Below are 20569 nucleotides of genomic sequence, written 5' to 3' on the forward strand. Positions count from 1 at the left end.
CATAAAAAGAGACCTGACAAGGTCCAAATAAAATAGATTACTAGAAATAACTTAGAAAAGACCGACATGAAGAAGTCAGCCTAAACCAACTAAAGCTGTAAAAAGGTAATCCATAAAGAGAGACCTGGCAAGGTCCAACTAAAAATGGATTACCAGAAATAGCTTAGAAGGGACCGACATGAAGAAGTCAGACCAAAGTAACAGAGCTATAAATAGTAAATCCCAAGGGATTACTAAAAATGATTCGCAAAGAAATCGACCAACAGAAGGCGTGTGCTATAAGGGACTCAAGCCGGACCCAGAAAGCAATGACCTCAATCTACAAGTACTATATCAAAAAATGCGAAAAAGAACAAGTCGAACAAAGCTAGCCTCAAAGGCTATTTTGACTAAAAAGCAGAAACCAAAATAAAAGTATATCAAAAGAGGTCGAGCATCAAGATGCCAATACTCTAAAAGATGCCTGGAAGTGCTGAACAAAGCTACATGCAAAGCATATCACAAAAGAACAAAGCTGGCATAACAAAAGGCTCAAGAGGCCACCCAAAAAAGCTGACCTCAAGTGCTTAAAGAAACCACTTTGTTTTTCTACATAAAGTTGCTATAGAAAAGCAACCAAAATATCCAAGTCAAGCAGACCACAAGATACAGAAATAAGAGTTTAAAAGCCCACAGACCGGGCTGTACACAATATATAAAAGAAAATTATAAGGGATTCAAAGACTCCCCAGTAGCAGTATCTCGGGGTGAAGGAGGACGAGTCTGAAGGTGTATCGCATCAACAGTCCCATCATCCCAGTTCAAGATCTGGACATTAGGATCGGACTCGGGCTAGCCAACCTCAGTAGTAGGAGTTGAAGAAACCGGGGTAGTGAAGGCTTTGGCAGATGGCATAGGAGGAGCATTTACATTTACATCATCATCATCCGAGCCATCAGGGACAATCTTACCATCTACTACAATGTTGTCCAAGCTGAATAGGGAGAGGTCGAGCTCGGGCACAAGAACTCGAACCTCAGCCTTCAAATTCTCATCAGCAGCATTCACGCTACCTACAAGATGACCCTGGAGCTCGGTGTAGTCAGCCTGAACAGAGTCCAACCTCCCTCTGAGCTCTACCATCTCACCATAAGTTAAGACATAGCTCTCCTTAGTGCCATCTCCTCAGCCAAGTTCGCAGAAGCCATTGCAGCAGTAGCCCAAGCTTTCTCACCTTCCAACTCTTTTTCCAGCTTCGCCACCTTCACTTCAAGCTCCTCCTTCAACCCCTTGATCCTTTCGAACTCCGATTTGGCCTCCTCCATAAAAGCCTTTGTTGCATGAATGGGGAGATCCTGGGCAGTTCGGTATAAAGCTGCTCCTATATGTGCCATCTTAATACTGCTCCGGGTAATAAAATCTAAATGACGAAGGAGGGAGACATCATCAGTAGGAACAACACCATAAGGAGCAATTTGTTGATCAACAAACCCAACGGCATTAAAGTCAAGGGCGTCCAAATTAAAAGGCTCAACAGCCCTCTGCCTTTTTGGAGAAGGACCAACAGTAGGAGAAGAAGTAGCAGCAGAAGTCTAGAGAGGATTCAACCAAATGGACCTGAGGAGTGGGAATCATCCTCCTCGGCCCAGCAGAGCTCAAGATTGGCTTCTTAGGAGGAACTTGAGAAGATCCCTCTCCTACAGCTTTAGCCGAGATATTCTGGGCAGCGGTAGCCTTCCTTGCCTACTTAAAAGCTTTCATGGAATTATTAGTATTTCCCATCTCTGAAAAAATAAATCAACCAAAAAACAAGTCACTAATTGGAAGAAAAAGAAGCAAAGGCAAGTAAAACAGAGCAAGGGAAGTTGGTCACTACCCAGCTCAACTCGAATAAGAGAGGGGTCCCCCAAACATCTCTCTGTATCGAGATGGGGAGGTTGCCCCCAAATATCTTCTAGCACATTCACAAAAGCTTGCTCGACCTCATCAAGCATCTCCCACGAGTATCGAGACACCACAACATTCTTTTGCCAACACAAGGGGAAGGCAGGTTCACCATTCGACTCTAAGAAAAATGGTCGAGCTCCCTCAACAGCTCAGACCTTAAAAAAGTAGTTCTTAAAATCCCTAAAAGACTCATCATACATAGAAAACACTTTGTGCCCTTGGGCAGACCTGAAAGAAACCCAAGAAGCTTTCTTTTTGGTAGTCCCAGGCTTGGTCAAAACAAAGAGATATAGAAAAAGAGTTTGAGAAGGTGTGACATCCAACTCTTGGCAAAGTAACTGAAAGATCTTAATAAAGCCCCAAGAATTCAGATGGAGCTAGGATGGAGTTACATTACATGACCACAACAAGTCAGTCTCAAAGGAGGTAAAAGGAAAAGTAATATTCAGCTGGCTGAAAAAATAGTCATAGGCATAGAAGAAGGAACGTTTCCCCTAGGTTAGAGAAGGAAAGCAAACCCTTTCATCAGAGTTAGGCGCTACCAATTCATAGTTTTTCTCCTGATTCCTACGACTACAGATCCGGTGATGTTTTCTAAGTTCCACAATGTACTCAGAATTAACTACCGAAACACACATCAGGACGAGGGAGTCCAGCCAATCAGACATGCCCTCGGGGACTTTGGAGGAGGTCTTGACAATATTTTTGCGAGAAGACATGGTCAACTAGTCCTACAGCAAAGACACAGAAAGAGAGATTACTAAATAAACAGCTCGGGCATAACAAAGAAAGCAGATCGAACAAAAACAGTTATAACTCGACCTAAGGCACACATGGCAAAAGGAAACCCCAGGACACAACCCAAGGTCCAGGGGCATCCTTTGGAGGCAGTAACAAAGCATGGACTTAGAAAAAACTACAAAGTTATCTCAACAAGGAAAATAAACCCTCTTTCAAAGTCAAAAACACTCCGAGAAGAAAGTGACAAATCAAAAAGTCATCAAAAGTAGCCAGCAAAAGAAATGGTCAACATCAAAACACGTCAAAATCATTAAAGGCACAAGCAGTTCATAAGCCACAAAAAGTACGATCAGAAGCAGAAGCAGTGACAACATGCAAAACCCTAAAAGTATCAAACTATCAGGGAATTCACTTAGGAGCATATATAAGTCGAAGGAACACCAGAAAACATGCATCACAGCAACAATTAAGCACGACGATACGAAAAAGGTTCAAGCTTTCTAACGTAAATTCAAGTAAAATCAAAACTTTGCCAAAAAATAGAACAATGAAAACACAAAGGAGAACGGTGAAAAAAGTAAAAGAAAGAAACAGAAAGAAAACCAACCTGCAAAAGGAGGGAGACGATGAATGCAGGGAGGTTGAAGACAGGAAACGAGACCAAGAATCACTTTTCAAACAAGCGAAGCACCATCAACCACCAATAGCGCCACAGAGAGAAGTGTGAAAATGTAAAAACAAAAGTCCCAAGCGAGCCAGAAAAAACCGAAGGGAAATGATGGAGTTACAGTAAGCAAAGAGAAGAAGAAACGGAAGCAAAATCTTTTGGAAGTTCAATTCAAAAGGAAAAAGAGGGAAAAACGGAAAAAAGAAAAGTTAATAGTGTAACGACCCAATTTCTGGTACGTCATGACCATACTAGAAACTGAGCGCTACTAACTTGTCTTCCTAAATATTATCTATTATTTATTATATGAGCCTGATTCGTTGTTAAAAGCGTAGTTATTTTACGAGGTACCTTTTTTTTTTTAAAACATTTGGACTAATAAACGAAATCATTCACAATCAATTCTCAAATAATAACAGAAACAACAGTTATAAACAACCACACTTGTACACATTTCAAACAATTAACAACATTCAGTTATCCAACCTTCATTAGAGTAAAGATCTTTAGTTAGAACACCCCTAGATATAGCTAGATAATACTATATACATATATATACATACAACATCCCAGGCCCTGACCTGTTCAAGAAGTCCCTAAGCTGGCACCCAGGCTAGCCTAGACTTTTCACTCACCTAGTCCCTCTAAACTACTAATGTGAGGAAAAGTACATTCTAGGTCTTCAAAACTCAAGTCAGGTGGTACGTCATCAGCGAACTATGGAATGGTACTCATGCTTCCATCTGAAGGGAGAAGGGAGAGAGAAGGGGTAAGAATTGGGGAGTTCTTAGCAAGGTCGGGGTTATTAGTTAAGTTCATTTATAATGGCCTTTTTCAAGAGAGAGAGATTATGATGTTGTGGCACCCAACTCTGACGAGAGGGTTTGCTTTCCTACTTCTGTCGAGGGGGAGCGTCCCTTTTTCTACGCCTATGAATATTTCTTCAGCCAGTTGGACATTACCTTTCCTTTTACTACTTTCGAGATCGACTTGTTGTGGTCGTGTAATATTGCCCCATCCCAGCTTCATCCGAATTCCTGGGGTTTTATCAATATTTTTCAGCTGCTTTGCCAAGAGTTAGGCATAACACCTTCTCAGACTCTTTTCCTCTATTTTTTTGTTTATGCCAAGCCTGGAGTGTCTTCCAAAAAGAAAGCTTCCTGGGTTTCTTTCAGGTCGGCCTAGGGGCATAAAGTTTTTGCCATGTACGATGAATCTTTTAAAGATTTTAAGAATTATTTCTTCCGAGTCCGTGCTGTTGAGGGGGCCCACCCCTTTTTTCTTGATGAAAATGATGAGCCTGCCTTTCCTCTAGAATGGCAAAAGAATGTGAGAGTGTCTCGCTATACATGGGAGATGCTTGACGAGGTTGAGCGGGCTTTTGTAATTGTTCTTGAAGATTTATGGATCTTGATACGAAAATATTTTTGAGTGATCCATCTTTGATTCGAACTGTTTTGGGTACTATCTGATTTGTTTCTATACTTGCTTTTTAGTTTTGCTTCTTCTTTTTGTGATTGTAACCCATTGCTGTGGTTGATTCTGTATTTTCAGAGATGTTGAAAAACAACAATTCCATGAAGGCCTACAAGAAAGCAAAGAAGGCTGCAGCTGCTCAAAATATCTCGGCCAAGGTGGCGGGAGAGGGATCTTCCCAAGTTTCGGTGAAGTCGCCAGTGCCGAGTTCTCCTGGCCCGATGAGGGTAATTCCCAATCCTAGGGTTCGCCTGGCCGAGCCTCCACATTCTTCCGCTGCTACTTCTGGTGCTCCTCCCAACAAGAAACAAAAAACAATTAAGCCTTTCAACCTTGATGCCCCTGATTTTGACGCGGCCGAGTTCGTAGATCAGCAGATCGGTCCATACGGTGTCCTCCCTATGGATGATGTATCACTTCTTCGTCATTTGGACTTTATAACTCGGAGTAGTGTAAAAATGGCACATATGGGAGCTGCCTTATACCGAACGGCTCAAAATCTTCCTCTCCATGCCACCAAAGCCTTTATGGAGGAGGCAAAACAGGAATTCGATCGGATGAAGGGCTTGAAAGAGGAGCTTGAGGTAAAAGTAGCCAAACTGGAGAAGGATCTGGAGAACGAAAAGTCTAGTTCTCTTGCCCTGGCGGCTTCTGTGAGATTGGCCGAGGACACTGTGTTGAGGCATAAAGATAGTTATGTCACATCTTATCGGGAGGTGATACGTCTGAGGGAGGAGTTAGAGTCTGCCCGAGTTGACTATTCCGAGCTCCAAGGTCACCTTGTCGGCAGCGTAAACACTGCCTATGATAATTTGAAGGAGCAGGTTCATGTTCTCGCTCTGGAGGTTGATCTTACTCTTTTTAGCTTGGACAACATTGTGAGGGATGGTAAGATTGTCCCCGACGACCAAGATGATGATGATGTCGAACCTCCCTCTGCGCCTGCTGCTAAAGTGTCGACCTCTATAGTTCCTCCTATTGGGATTGCTCGTCCAGAATTAGATCTTGATTGTCAAATTCTAAATAGGGACGACGGTACGGTGGATGTAGTGCCTCTCCAAGCTTGCCCTCCTTCACCCCAGACTGATGCTACCGAGAAGGCTCCCGATCTTAGCTGATTTTTCTTGGATGTTTGTGTAGATAGCCCGACTTGTGGGCTTTTTAAACTTTTTATTCTGTAATTTGAATATTTTGCTAACTGTTGATACTCCTTCTGGTTGCTTGTTTAGCAACTTTTTATTTTGAAAAAATAACAAATAGTTTTCAAGCTTTGGGCCTGATCCTGAAGCTTTGTTTATAATATTGTATTTTATATCATGCTTGTTTGCACTTGTCTTGGCACCTTTCTGTGTTTTGAGAATTATGAAGCCTTGCTGCTCGGCCTCTTTGGATTGCTTTGTACTTATTGCTTGTAGCTTGGATCCTTTGGGAATGTGTGGATCCAACTCGTGTTTCGGTTTCCTGGCTCTTGTATTTATTTCTGGCCATCCATAACCGATTTCTTTACATTGGTCCTCTTTCCAGTTATTTTTGTAGTCCTCTTTTTTGGACCTTTGTCAGGTCTCTTTCAGGGACTACTTTTATAACTTGTCTGTTGTAGGAGACCGACTTCTTTGCGTCGTCCTTTTCTAAGTTATTTTTGTAATCCTCTTTTTTGGACCTTGTCAGGTCTCTTTCCGGGACTACTTTTATAACTTGTTTGTTGTAGGAGACCGACTTCTTTATGTCGATCTTTTCTAAGTTATTTTATAATCCTCTTTCTTGGACATTTGTCAGGTCTCTTTCAGGGATTACTTTTATAACTTGTTTGTTGTAGGAGACCGACTTCTTTATGTTGATCTCTTCTAAGTTATTTTGTAATCCTCTTTCTTGGACCTTGTCAGGTCTCTTTCAGGGATTACTTTTATAACTTGTCTGTTGTAGGAGACCGACTTCTTTATGTCAATCTCTTCTAAGTTATTTTGTAATCCTCTTTCTTGGACCTTTGTCAGATCTCTTTCAAGGATTACTTTTATAACTTGTCCGTTGTAGGAGACCGACTTCTTTATGTCGATCTCTTCTAAGTTATTTTGTAGTCCTCTTTCTTGGACCTTTGTCAGGTCTCTTTCAGGGATTACTTTTTATAACTTGTCCATTGTAGGAGACCGACTTCTTTATGTCGATCTCTTCTAAGTTATTTTGTAATCCTCTTTCTTGGACCTTTGTCAGGTTTCTTTCAGGGATTTCTTTTATAACTTGTTTTTCGTAGGAGACTGACTTCGTCATGTCGATCTCTTCTAAGTTATAGCAATTCCTCTTTTATAGGGTTGGCCAGACCTCTTTCCAAGGATTTGCTGATAACTTGGGTTGACTTGGTCCGACTTTTTAACGTCGGCCAGTCTTTAAGTTATTATTTAGCAATCTATAAGACCTCGTCAGGTTCTTTTTCCAGATCACTTTCGATAACTTCTTGCATTATTCTGTGTTCATCTTGCCGATTTGTAGAAGATGGTTTCAATCTTTGTTTGGTCGACCTTTAGATGAATCGCGTTTTCATCTCTATTAGTCTTTATCGTGATCGTGCAGTGAATCTGTTTTTCACTTTTCTGCCGATCTGTTGCTTTATAATCGGATGATGAATGCTTCAGATTAATGCATCTTGAAAACTTGTAGAATATCTAAAATATGTTTTATTTAAAAGAAAGTGCAAATATATACATGTGGGAGTTTTTTCATCCTTTTAAGTCGGATAATTTCTGAATCTCAACTTGGTGCCTCATTAAAAAACCTTTCCAGGAAAAAGAGTGCATCCTATGATGAGATCTTTTACCTTCCCTAGCTATAGTACCTTCTTAGGTTGCAGGCGTGCCATGATCTGGGAAGCTCTCTTCCCTCGAGTTTGGACAGTCTGTAGTAGCCCTTCCCAAGTACTTCTATGACTCGGTAGGTTCCTTTCCAGTTTGCTGTCAGCTTTCCTTCTCCGGGTCGAGTTGTTCCAATATCATTTTGGATTAGGATGAGATCATTCTCAGCGAAACCTCTCGGCACTACCTTCTGATTATATCTGGAAGCCATTCGACGTTTTAGTGCTTCTTCCCTGATCCGAGCTTTTTCTTGGATTTCAGGAAGTAGGTCGAGCTCTTCCCTTTGAAGTTGGGAGTTGGCTTCCTCATTATAATGAACCACTCTAGGTGACCTTTCTTCGACCTCTACTGGGATCATTGCCTCCACTCCGTATGCTAGTCGAAATGGTGATTCGTTTGTGGTGGAATGTGGCGTTGTTCGATATGCCCATAGGACTTGTGGAAGTTCTTCGGCCCAGGCTCTCTTTGCATCTTGCAGTCTCTGTTTCAGCCCAGCCAATATGACTTTGTTGGCCACTTCGGCTTGTCCATTGGCTTGAGGATGTTCAACGGAGGTGAACTGGTGTTTTATGTTTAAGTCGGCTACTAACTTTCTGAAGCCCGCGTCTGTGAATTAGGTACCATTATCTGTAGTGATGGAGTATGGAACCCCAAACCTTGTGACAATATTCCCATATAGGAATTTCTGGCTCCTTTGAGCCGTGGCGTTGGCTAAGGGCTCTGCCTCGATCCTCTTTGTGCAATAGTCTACCCCGACTATGAGGAATTTAACTTGTCCCGATCCATGGGAAAAGGGTCCGAGAAGATCGAGTCCCCATTTTGCAAATGGCCAAGGCAATGTTACGCTGATGAGCTCTTCTGGCGGGGCGATGTGAAAGTTGGCATGTTTCTGGCATGATGGGCATGTCCTTACAAACTCTGTAGCTTCCTTTTGTAGAGTTGGCCAATAAAATCCCGCCCGAAGTACTTTTTTGGTGAGAGCTTGTGCTCTGAGATGATTACCCCAAATGCCACTGTGTACTTCCTCTAAAACTTCCCTTGTGTTAGAAGTCGGCACACATTTTAGTAGTGGTATCGAAATCCCTCTTTTATATAGGGTGTTGTTTATGATGGTGTAGTATTGAGCCTCCCGTTTTAACCTCTTTGCCTCCTTCTCATTTGTGGGGAGTGTTTCTTTTTTGAGGTAATTAATTATGGGGGTCATCCATCCTTGATCTTGACTTGTTACGGATAGGACTTTTTCCTCTTCCGAGATTGATGGATTTTGCAGCATTTCCTAGATGAGGATTCTATTGTTGCCCCCTGATTTGGTGCTGGCTAGTTTTGAGAGTGCATCACCTCGGGCATTTTGTTCGCGGGGTATATGGCAGATCTTATATTCCCCGAGTTATCCGAGCTGTTCCTTGGTTTTATCCAAATATTTTTTCATGGTGGGATCTTTGGCTTGGTAGCTCCCTGTTATTTGTGATGTGACTACTTGTGAATCGCTGAAGATGTTGAGTTTTTGAGCTCCAACCTCCTTAGCCAGCTTCAAACCAGCTAGTAATGCTTCATATTTCGCCTGTTTGTTTGAGGCCGGGAACCCAAATTTGAGGGAAAGCTCAACTTGGGTTCCTTGGTTGCTTTCTGTTATCACACTTGCGCCGCTTCCAGTCTTATTTGAAGACCCGTCCACGTAGAGATTCCATTCTGTGGGGGTTTCCAGTGTATCTGTGAATTCTGCAATGAAGTCGGCCAAGTATTGTCATTTGATGGCTGTCCGAGCTTCATATTGGAGGTCGAACTCGGATAACTTGACTGCCCATTGTAAAATTCTGCCTGCTAGATCTGTTTTCTGTAGTATCCCTTTTATGGGCTAGTCGGTCCGAACCTTAATCGTGTGAGCCTGAAAGTACGGGCGAAGTCGTCGAGATGTCAGTATGAGAGTGTAGGCGAACTTTTCTATTTTTTGGTAGTTCAGCTCGGATCCTTGCAGCACTTTACTAATGAAGTATACAGGTTGTTGCCCTTTGTCGTCCTCTCGAACCAATGCTGAGGCTACTTCCTGACTTCCTACCGCAACGTATAATACGAGTGGTTCTTCCTCTCGTGGTCGAGTTAGGATAGGTGGTCGTCCCAGGAAATTTTTGAAATCCTAGAAGGCTTGCGCGCATTCTATTGTCCATTCGAACTTCTTTCCTTTCCTTAAATTGGCATAGAAGGGGAGAGATCTTATCGCTGATCCTGCTAAGAATCTGGATAAGGCTGCTAATCTCCTGTTGAGTTGTTGTACCTCTCTGACATAAGTTGGGCTCTTCATGTTGAGTATGGCCTGGCATTTGTCCGAATTTGCTTCAATTCCTCTTTGTGTGAGCATGAAACCTAAGAATTTTCCCGCTTCTACTGCAAAGGTGCATTTTGCGGGATTGAGTCGCATGTCATGCTTCCTTATAGTGTCGAACACTTGAGCCAGGTCGGATAGTAATGTCTCTTTGCTTTGTGTCTTTATTAACATGTCGTCCACGTAGACTTCCATGATTTTTCCGATATCATCTAAAAAGACTTTATTCATTAGCCTTTGATACGTAGCTCCCGCGTTCTTGAGACCGAAAGGCATCACGATGTAGCAGTAATTTGCTTTTGGCATAAAAAACGAGGTCTTTTCTTGATCTGGTGGATACATGGGGATTTGGTTGTATCCGGAATATGCATCCATAAACGAGAGGTATCTATATCCGGATGAAGCATCTACCAGAGCGTCGATACTTGGGAGTGGGTAAGGATCTTTTGCGTAGGCTTTGTTGATATCGGTGTAGTCGGTGCACATTCGCCATTTTCCATTTGATTTTTTCACCAAGACGACGTTAGCTAGCCATAGTGGGTACTTGACTTCTCTTATGAATCCTGTCTCCAGTAGTGCTTGTACCTGTTCTTCTATAGCTTGGGATCGTTTTGACCAAGTTTTCTTCGTCTCTGCTGTATCGGCCGAGATCCTGGATAGACCGCCAACTTGTGATTCATTAGCTTGGGGTCTATGCCTGGCATGTCTGCAGCTTTCCATGCGAAGAGATCGACATTATCTCGTAAGAACTGTACTAGTAATTCTTTTGCGTCTCCCTTCAGGATCGTGCCAATGTTAGTTGTTTTGTCCGAGGTATCTCCGATCTGAACTTTTTCTATTTCTCCTTCAGGCTGTGGACGGAGTTCTTCTCGTCTCTGAACTCCACCAAGCTCAATTGTATGGAACTCTTCTCCTCTGCCTCTGAGGTTTAGACTTTCATTATAACAGCGGCGTTCCATTTTTTGATCTGCTTTTATTATAGCTATCCCTTCTGTAGTTGGAAATTTTATGCATAGATGTGGAGTTGAGACTATTGCGCCGAGTTAATTTAGTGTTGTCCGACCTATCAGGGCATTGTAGGCTGAACTTATGTCGACCACGATGTAGTCTATCTTGAGTGTTCTGGATTGGCTCCCTTTTCCAAAGGTTGTATGTAGTGACACGTATCCCAGCGGTTGTACTGGGGTATCTCCCAGTCCGAACAGGCTGTTAGGGTATACTCTAAGCTCCTTCTCTTCTAAGCTGAGCTTGTCGAAGGCAGTTTTGAATAAGATGTCGACGGAGCTCCCTTAGTCTATTAATGTGCGGTGGATATTGGCGTTTGCCAGTATGATGGTGATGACCATGGGGTCGTCGTGTCCTGAGATGATACCGGATGCATCTTCTTTGGTGAATGTGATTGCAGGGATGTCGGGAGCTTACTCCTTTCCTTCGACATGATATACTTCTTTGAGATATCTTTTGCGGGATGATTTGGAGATTCCTCCTCCTGCAAATCCTCCGTGTATCATATGGACATGTCTTTCTGGCGTACGAGGTGATCACTCGACTCGTCCGACATCTTCATCCCTTCTTCTCTTTCTTTGATCATCATCTCGGGTGGCCAGAAACCGATCTAGTTTTCCTTCTCTTACTAATTTTTTTGTGATATTTTTTAAGTCGAAGCATTCGTTGGTGGAATACCCTCGAACTCGATGATATTCACAGTATTCATTCCGATTTCCTCCTCCTCTTTTACCTTTGAGTGGTCGAGCTGGGGGTATCTTTTCCGTATGGCAGACTTCTTTGTAGACATCCACCAGGGATACCCTAAGAAGGGTGTAATTATGATATTTTTTAATTTTCTCCCCTTGTCGATCTTCCTTCTTTTTGGATTCTTTATCTTTGTCTCAGTAGGAGAATCCAGATTTTGAGGTTTCTCCCAACCGAGCATTTTCTTCCATGTTGATATATTTTTCCGCTCGCTCCTGCACCTCATCCAGAGATGTGGGATATTTCTTCGATATAGATTGGCTGAAAGGTCCCTCTCGTAGGCCATTGATGAGGCCCATGATGGCGGCCTCTGTTGGCAAGCTTTGTATGTCTAGGCATGTTTTATTGAATCTCTCCATGTAGTTGCGAAGACTTTTCTGATCTCCTTGCCTGATTTCTAGTAGACTGGGGGCGTGCTTGGCCTTGTCTTTTTGGATGGAGAATCTGGCCAGAAATTTTTTGGCTAGGTCGTTAAAGCTTGATATGGACTTAGGAGGTAAGTTGTCGAACCATCTAATTGCTGTCTTTGTGAGGGTCGTTGGAAAAGCTTTGCAGCGAACAGCGTTCGAGGTGTCGGTGAGGTACATTCTGCTTCTGAAGTTGCTGAGGTGATGGTTGGGATCTGTAGTGCCATCATACAGAGTCATATCCGGGAGTTTGAAGTCCTTAGAAATTTTAGTTTTCATGATGTCCCTAGTGAATGGATCTTGATCTTTGCGTGAATTGTCCTCAGGGGTGGTCCGGGTAGCCTTTGCATTGAGATCAGCTTCGAGTTGTAGGATTTTATCTTCTAGCTCTCGACGTCGCCTTACCTCTATTTGTAGATCCTTGCCAACTTCTCGTTGATGCTGGCTTTCTTTTTTAAGTTGCTTTAAACGATTTTGAAGTGCTCCTATTACTCCTGGATTTGATGAGTTTTTGTCTCTGTTAGATTCTAGAGTATCCTTTGGGGTAGCGTCCACGTTTTTGTGCGGCGTTCGGTCCTCTAGATCTGTATCGTGGTCGTTGTCATGATCATCCGCCATGGGGATGGGATGACTTCCAGTTCCCCGGCAATGGCGCCAATGTTCCGAGGGTAACCTGAAACTGTAGACCGATCTCGGATGAGATCTTCTGTACTGGTCAGAGATGACGTGTCCGGCTGGCTGGTGGCGACCAGAGCTGTTGTGTCCGACTTGTTGGACTGGCTGCACTTCTGATCCTTGGTCACCGGAGGGTGGGGGGTACCTGCAAGAGACTCCGATGCTTAAGTTAACATGGGTATTAAACAGGTTTATTGTAGAATCAGAGTATGAGTTATACCTGGGTGCTCCAGTGTATTTATAGTGGTTGTAGAGTGACCTTTCTAGATAAGATAAGTTAGTTATCTTATCTTATCTTTATCTTTGAGTTGTGGTCAACTTATCTTCAAGGGAACCGCCTTATCTCTATAGGCTTGGACTGCCTTTGGATTTGGGTCGTGTTCCTTTATTTGGCCCTTTACTGGGCTTTTCTGTCGATTTGACCGACTTCTTTTGAGAAGAGGTCGGATAGCCTGACCTGAAGAGGTCGGTCGTTTTATTGCTGATAATCCTGGATCGGATAGTTCAAACCATGGTGTGAACAGTACCAAATGGAATGATCAAAGTTGTAAATTTCAACCTAATTTGGTCTTAAAAACAAAATCAGCAATTAAGTACACAATTGCCAGGTTATCCATTAAAGGGTACACAAATCATCCCAGGCAGCATCTATATTTAACAGAAAATTTGCACAAGTATGAAATTAACAACGCAAAATGGGAATAAAATTCAAACCCTATGCTGATCAGACAAAGGAATTGAACCAAAAATTCCATTCGAGTATTTCAGCAAGCATGATATGTGCAGAAATTAGAGGCAACATTTACAGTTCAATCACAGCAGCATTCACAGTTCAGCATACATCAACAGTCAGTATAGAAAAATCCAAAATATTCAGCCAAGCAACAACATTCAATCCAGAAAATATAAGTCATCTAGCCTATAACCTCCTAATCACTAGACAAAAATCACAAACAGAACTGAAAAGCAAGTAAATTAAATAGAAACGGTGGAGACACAGGTTAGAAGAGGGAGAATAGAACCTGTGTTGACGGGAGGAAGAAGGAATGGGGAGGGCAGGGTGGTGGCTCGCGGTCGCGGTGGCACAGAAACTCGCCGCCGCTGGTAGCTGGTCACCGAAATGGAAAGGCGTGGCTAGGGCTGTCGTGGAAAGGTGCAGGGAAGAGATAGGGAAGAGAGAGAAGGGGGAAATGTAGAAGAGAGAAGAGAGAGAGTGTGACGGCGATAGTGGTGGTCGACGGTGGTGGCGTGAGGTGGACGGAGGTGGTGGGATGAGGGGTGGAGGTGATGGCAGTGTGGTTCAGAGAAGAGAAAGGGTGAGAAGGGGGTGGGGTTTGGGTGAGCTAAAGCGCGAGCGTCCTTCTTTTCGAATTAACGTTTGAAAAGTGACCTGTGCAGATGCACAAGGTGTGTGCAGACGCACAAAAGGAAAAAGGAAGGGTATGAGTGCACAGCAGTGTGTGGGCGCTGCGAACAGAAGGTGTATCGCCTCCTGTGCGGACGCACAAAGGCATGTGCGTGTGCGCAGAGGGGAAAAAGGGTGGTGTTCACACACACAAGCTGTGCGTGCACTGCGACCAGGGGGGCTTGTCCAAGGTTGTGCGTGCGCTCAGTGCTATGCACACGCACAAAGGTTTTTTTTTTCAGAAAGGGGAAGTGTGCGGTCGCACGCATGATTTGCGAACGCTCAGATGGATTAGAGGGTAGTGTTCCCACGCACAAGTTGTGTGCGTGCTGGGAACAGAGGGAGTGTCTAGGGGTGTGCGTGCACACGTTGCTGTGCGTTCACACAGGAACTAGAAAACAGGGGAATTGTGCGGACGCACAAGGCTGTGCACACGCACAGGTCTCTGTTCCTGCAACAAAAATTATGCCTCCAAGGCATCAAACTTGACATCCACAACAGGTTTTCAAGTCCCAAAACATCATAAAACTCCCAAAAATACATTATTTCACTAAAATTACCCAACAAACATCAAAATAAATATAACCAACCAAGCAATATAGCCAATTATTCATGAAACAAAAGGTAAAAGAGAGAAAGCTAGAAGGATATTACCATGGTGGGGTGTCTCCCACATAGCACTTTGGTTTAAAGTCCTAAGTTGGATTTCGTGAGGAGATCCTTGTTAGGGTGGCTTATGTTTCCACTCCTCCTTGAATGTCCAACCAAGTTTGCTCTTGATTTGACCTCCGGGGTCTTAAATAGACTGCATCAAACTCATGAGAGACTTCAAGCTAGCAACTAGGACCGAACTTTGTTGATTCTTGAAATTGATGCCCGGATCCCATACTCGAGTGTTTTGTTCATCTTCTTCTTGATTTTTACTCATGCACTTGGATGAACAATGCCTTATATCACCATTAGAACACTTGTGCACTCCCCGAAATCCACTAAATTGACTCTTGCACCATAATTGAACTCTAAATGTTGGATTGGCTCCTTTGATGAACTTTCCATTTCTTTGCCAATTAACACTCTTCCGTCTACCATCCACTACTCCAAGAAAGGTTTGAAGTTGACAATCCGTTTCCAAGACGGCATATTGATGTGGGGCTAGAAAGCTTGTTGAAGAAATCTTCACCCACTCAATTCGTTTTTGCTCAAATACCTTCACTTCTTGGTAACTAAAATCTTCCTCATCCTCTTTTGAATCTTCCTCATCATCACTCAAGTAAAAAATTGGAGGTTGCGTGAAGTCCACATCAACATATCTTTCCAAATCAAACAATGGAGGTTCATGAAGGTCATTGAAGGAATTACCCAAGTAGGACAAAAAATCTTGAATGATGAAATCCTCTTGATCAATTCCCACCAACTCTTCATTTATCTCCTTTTGCACTTCATGTTGTGACTTGACATCTTCTTGATCTTGCAATTCTTCTTTCACTCCACACTTTTCACTTGGTTCCACACATTCATCCACTAGAATTTCTTGCTTGTGGCATGAACGCAATGAAGCTAAACGATCCAAAGCTTTCGCTATGGTAGACATGACTTGCTCTTACTTCTTCCAGAACTCTTGTTGTTCTTGAATGAGCATGAAAAGTACTTCTTGTGTGGCATGATCCATATATGAAGATGAAAATTGAGGTGATGAAGGTTGACAATCAAACTCATGAGGGTAAGGGTTTTAGTTTTGTATGTAGTGAGGTGATGGTGTATAGGATTGGTAATAAAATAGGTAAGTGGTTGGGTTCCATTGGGGTGCATTATGGTGATGGTGTGAAAAAGTCATAGAGAAAGGATAAACAAAAACCTACTAACAAAGGCAAACAAACAACCAAAAGATATAACACCAATTGCATCCTCGGCAATGGCGCCAAAAACTTGATGCGAGCGAAACCGTTGGTTAAGAATCTCTTCTCGGTGAAAGAGAAATAACCTCGTTGCAAGTATAGATCTCAACCAACAAGTGATGCTCGATCAAAGTTTACAATTTCTAATATAAACCTCGGATTCTACACAAATACCGGCTTAATACCCTTGCTAACTTAAGCATCGGAGTCCCTTGCAGGTACCACCACTCTTTGGTGACAAAGGATAAGCAACGTTGCCAGTCCAACAAGTCGGACGCGACAGCTCTGGCCACCTCCCACCAGCCGGACACGTAATCTCCGACCCGCACAGAAGATCTCGTCCGAGATCGACCTACAGTTTCAGGTAACCCTCGGAACATTGGTGCCGTTGCCGGGGACCTAGAAGTCATCCCATCATCATCGCGGACAACCTTGACAACGACCACAATTCTGATTTGGAGAATAGAACGCCACATAAGAACGTGGATGTCACACTAGACGATACTTCTCAGCCTAACAAAGACAAAAATTTGCCAAGCACAGGAGTCATGGAGGCACTCCAAGATCGCCTAAAACAACTCGAGAAAGAGGTCGAATATCAACAGGAAGCCGAGAGAGACCTACGAAGGGAAGCTAGGCGACACCGAGAATTAGAAGACAAGCTCCTAAAGCTTGAAACCGATCTCAAAGCTAAAATTACTCAATCCAGCCACGAAGATAGCCCCTGCAAGGACCAAGACCCATTCACCAAAGAGATCATAAAGGCCAAGATCCCAAAAGACTTCAAACCGCCTGACATGACCCCATACGACGGCACATCAGATCCCAACCATCATCTCAGTAATTTCAGAAGTAGAATGTATCTCACCGACGCCTCAGATGCAGTCCGATGCAAAGCCTTCCCGACTACCTTGACAAAGACTGCAATTAAATGGTTCGACAATCTACCCCCTAGGTCCATCTCAAGCTTTGACGACTTAGCCAAGAAGTTTCTAGCCAGATTCTCCATCCAGCAGGACAAAACTAAACACGCCCCAAGTCTATTAGGGATCAAGCAAGGAGATCGGGAAAGTCTTCGCAGCTACATGGAAAGATTCAACAAAGCATGTATGGACATACAAAGTCTTCCAAAGGAAGCAGCCATTATGGGTCTCATCAATGGCTTAAGAGAGGGAACTTTTAGTCACTCCATATCGAAAAAATATTCCACATCTCTGAATGAAGTGTAAGAACGAGCAGAGAAATACATCAACATGGAGGAAAACTCCCGACTAGGAGAAACCTCAAATCCAGATTCTCCTATTCCTCTCGAGATAAGGATAAAGAGTCCAAGAAAAAAGAAGATCAGCATGGAGAAAAGATAAAAAATACCACAATTACACCCCTCTTCGGGTGTCCCTTGTAGATGTTTATCGAGAAGTATGCCATACTGAAAAGATACCCCCACCTCGCCCACTCAAAAGCAATAAAGGAGGAGGAAATCGGATAGAATACTATGAATACCATCGAACCTATGGACATCCCACCAATGAGTGCTTTGATTTGAAAAATGTCATAAAAAAATTGGTAAGAGAGGGGAGACTAGATCGGTACTTAGCTAGCAAAACAGATGAGCCAAGAAAAAGAAGAAGGGACGAAGAGGTCGAACGAACTGAACGACCACCTCGTACCCCAGAAAGACATGTCCACATGATACACGGAGGATTTGCGGGAGGAGAAATCTCCAAATCATCTCGCAAAAGACATCTAAAAGAAGTATATCATGTCGAAAGAGGAGAAGGAGCACCCAACCTCCCTACTATCACTTTCACTAAAGAGGATGCAGCTGGCGTCATCTCGGGACATAATGATCCCATGGTCATCACTATCATATTGGCCAACGCTAATTTCCACCCCACACTGGTGGACCAGGGAAGCTTGGCTGACATATTGTTCAAAACTGCCTTCGACAAACTCGGCCTAGAGGAAAAAGAACTCAGAGCATATCTGAACAGCTTATTCGGGCTAGGAGATACTCCAATCCAATCACTTGGATACATCTCACTGCACATGACCTTTGGAAAAGGAAACCGATCAAGGATGCTCAACATAGACTACATCGTGGTCGACGTAAGTACAGCCTACAACGCCCTGATAGGTTAGACAACGCTAAATCAGCTCGACGCAGTAGTCTCGACTCCACATCTGTGCATGAAGTTCCTAACCACAGAAGGGATCGCTACGATAAAAGCAGACAAGAAGACAGCACGCCGCTGTTACAACGAAAGTCTGAACCTCAGAGGCAAAGGAGAAGAAATCCACACCATCGAACTCGGGAGAGTTCGAGGACAGGAAGAACTTTGTCCACAACCTGAAGGCGAGACAGAAAAAGTCCAGATCAGAGATGTCCCAGATAAAGCAACCAATATTGGTACAATCCTAAAAGGAGACATAAAGGAGTCCCTCATACAGTTCTTAAAAGATAATGTCAACCTCTTCACATGGAAGGCCGCAGACATACCGGACATAGACCCCAAGCTAATGTGCCACAAGCTGGCAGTATACCTAGAATCTCAGCCAGTACAGCAGAGACGTAAAAAGCTCGGGCTAGAACGATCCCAAGCTGTGGAAGAGTAGGTACAACCCCTGCTAGAGGTAGGATTCATAAGAGAAGTCAAGTACCCACTATGGCTAGCTAACATCGTCTTGGTGAAAAAATCAAATGGGAAGTGGCGGATGTGCACTAACTACACTGATCTCAACAAAGCTTGCCCAAAAGATCCTTATCCACTCCCAAGTATCGACGCTCTGGTGGATACCTCCTCTGGATACAAATACCTCTCGTTTATGGACTCCTATTCGGGATACAATCAAATCCCAATGTACCCACCTAATCAAGAAAAAACCTCATTCTTAACCCCAAAAGCAAACTACTGCTACATCGTCATGCCATTGGGACTCAAAAACACAAGAGCCAGTTATCAAAGATTAATGAATAAAGTCTTCACATGCCATATCGGGAAAGTCATGGAGGTATACGTGGATGACATGTTAGTAAAGACACAAAGCGAGGAGTCATTACTGTCCGACCTCACCCAAGTATTCGATACTATAAGAAGGCATGGCATGCGACTTAACCCTACAAAATGCACCTTCGCAGTAGAAGCTGGCAAATTCTTAGGTTTTATGCTCACACAAAGAGGAATCAAGGCAAATCTGGATAAATGTCGGGCTATACTCGACAAGAAGAGTCCGACCTGTGTCAAAGAAGTACAACAACTCAATGAAAGATTGGCGGCCTTGTCCAGATTTCTAGCCGGATCAGCAATAAGATCTCTCCCCTTCTACGCCACTCTAAGGAAGAGAAAGAGGTTTAAATGGACAACGGAGTGCGAACAGGCTTTCTAGGATTTCAAAAGGTTCCAGGGACAACCACCTATTTTAACTCGGCCACGGGAAGGAGAACCACTTGTATTGTACCTCGTAGTTGGAAATCAGGCAGTAGCCTCAGCACTGGTCAGAGAGGACGAAAGTGGACAACAACCTATATACTTCATCAGCAAAGCACTACAAGGGTCCGAATTGAACTACCAAAAAATTGAAAAATTTGCCTATGCTCTCATACTAACGTCTCGACAAATTCGCCCATATTTCCAAGCCCACATCATCAAGGTTCGGACCAAGCAGCCCATAAAAGGCATTTTGCAGAAAATGGATTTAGCAGGAAGAATCTTACAGTGGGCAATCGAGTTATCCAAATTTGACCTTCAATACGAAGCTCGGACAGCCATCAAATCACAGTATCTGGCCGACTTCATTGCAGAGTTTACTGACACCCCAGAAATCCCCACAGAATGGAATCTCTACGTAGACGGCTCCTCAAATAAAACAGGAAGTGGCACAGGTGTAATAATAGAAAGCGACCAGGGAACCCAAATCGAACTTTCCCTCAAATTCGTGTTCCCTGCTTCAAACAACCAAGCCGAATATGAGGCATTACTAGCTGGTTTGAAGCTAGCTAAGGAAGTTGGAGCTCAAAAACTTATCATCTTCAGCGGCTCACAAGTAGTCACCTCGCAAATAGTAGGAAGCTACCAAGCCAAGGATCCCACCATGAAAAAGTACTTGGACGAAATCAGAGAACAGCTTGGACAAATCAAGGAATATGAGGTCCGCCACATACCTTGGGAACAGAATGCTCGAGTTGATGCACTCTCAAGGATGGATGACACCTATAATCAACTACCTCAAAACAGAAACACTCCCCACAGATAAGAAGGAGGCGAAGAGGTTAAAACGGGAGGCACAATACTACACCATCATAAACAATACTCTATACAAGAGAGGGATTTCAACACCCCTGTTAAAATGTGGGGACTCTATCAGCGTAACCTCACCCTGGCCATTTGCAAAATGGGGACTCGACCTCTTTGGGCCCTTCCCTCAAGGATCAGGACAGGTCAAGTTCCTCATCGTCGGGGTA

The sequence above is a fragment of the Arachis hypogaea genome, chromosome 17, assembly GCF_003086295.3.
Source record: "Arachis hypogaea cultivar Tifrunner chromosome 17, arahy.Tifrunner.gnm2.J5K5, whole genome shotgun sequence".
NCBI classification, from domain to species: Eukaryota; Viridiplantae; Streptophyta; class Magnoliopsida; order Fabales; family Fabaceae; genus Arachis; species Arachis hypogaea.